Source organism: Petaurus breviceps, unplaced genomic scaffold, assembly GCF_028583685.1.
Source record: "Petaurus breviceps papuanus isolate PSGF00001 unplaced genomic scaffold, PetGlider_PUasm1.0 90750, whole genome shotgun sequence".
Taxonomy (NCBI): Eukaryota; Metazoa; Chordata; class Mammalia; order Diprotodontia; family Petauridae; genus Petaurus; species Petaurus breviceps.
In genome coordinates, this window is record NW_027187335.1 from 7,227,231 (window position 1) to 7,228,754 (window position 1,524).

The 1,524-nt window shown below is 38.8% G+C and overlaps 1 pseudogene; it reads right to left on the bottom strand.

Moving 5' to 3' along the window:
* Positions 1-439: 439 nt before the first annotated feature.
* On the bottom strand, positions 440-1,151 carry LOC138145777 (bax inhibitor 1 pseudogene; annotated as a pseudogene).
* Between the last annotated feature and the right edge of the window lie 373 nt (positions 1,152-1,524).

A 1,524-nucleotide genomic window follows, 5' to 3' on the forward strand; every position in this document is an offset into this window, starting at 1 on the left:
ATGAAAATAAAGCTAAAGGTGATAAGATGGGCTTTAGAAAGAAAAATAAACAAAGAAACAAACTTTAAATCTACCAGGAAAGTACAGCCAAGAAGACTAGGTTCCTAGAATTTGTTCCTTTTTCTTTGCCTCCAATTTCTTCATCATCACCAGGGGTTAATGATCTAAAAAAGAAAATGACAAGGATATGCATGGAGAAGGATAGGGGCAGATAGAGAACCCCAGAAACATAAAAGGAAACTACACAGTAGAATATGCCATTTGCTTTTTTTTTTTTTGGATCAAAACAACAACCTTAGATAAGAACACAAAGTGCAAAATTTCTCTGATGTTTTTCATTAACATGAAATATGCCCCCTGTAATGTGTACACAGAGAAAATGAGGGGTTGAGAAAAAGGAGCCAAAAGACAGAAAAGCTGGACGGTGGGTTTATTCCTTTTATTTCATCTTGTTCTTTTCATTTATTGCCAGAATCATCAAAAATCTCCAGAAGAAAGTGGCCAAATCCAAGAAGAGGTCAGTGTAATGCCAGATATAGTCCTTATCTCCATTCTCAAAATTTTTTTATTATGATCTGTGTATCAAAAAGGATAAAGACACAAATAGCTTCCAGTCCTGCATACAGGTTCACCTGAAACAGCAAATGAAATCCAAATAAGAGGTTCCCTAAATAGATGACAAGAATCAGGCTCATGGCAGAAATCAAGATGCCCCAGAGGAAGAGATAGCTGTGATGCTTAGCGTAGACTGGACTCAAGGTAAAACAGCTGAAGATCACTGCAGTGCCAAGCAAAGAGATGGGAATAGTGTTTGGATTAGTGGTAATGCAAAAATCCAGGGCAGGTCCCAGACCATTTCCTACAAGGAAGGCAAATACAGAAAGAATAACTAGTCTCTTTTTTTTCAGTTTCATGATGGTGGGGTGTTTTTACTAGCCATATTATCAGTCCTAAGGAAGCCAAGGCTAAAGAGCAAGGTGGGTTGAATGAAATGGATAAACATGTGAAGGTAAGCCCCTGCAAGCTGCCACAATCATACAGAAGGAAAAACTGGCATAGACCTTCTTCAGATGCCTCTGTGAATTGGGCATAATGTGGGGAAGCATGAATAGTGCATCACATTTGAATATCTGTTTGATCATATTCATCATTCCATAATTAAGAAAGGTGATAAATTCAGGCAGATTGGGGCTGTTCTTTAAACCCAGGGAAGTTGGGCAAAACCCTGATCTCCTTTTTCCTCACTCTAGACTCTGCTTTAGATTTAAAGTTACCATGGATTATATGTCACATTCATGAGTGTGTCATCACTGTCCCACTTACTGTATGTGACATCACTCTATACCCGCCATCATAGGACCTTCACAATTAGGTTAGTGCTTCAGAGTTAGGCTATAAAATATCTGATATTTGATTTGGAGCCTAAGACTCTATACACCAGGGACCTCTCTGACCAGTCATCTCCCAAGACATGACTCTCATTTCCCAAGACAATCTAGCTGGGTATCCCATAGTAATGGAGAG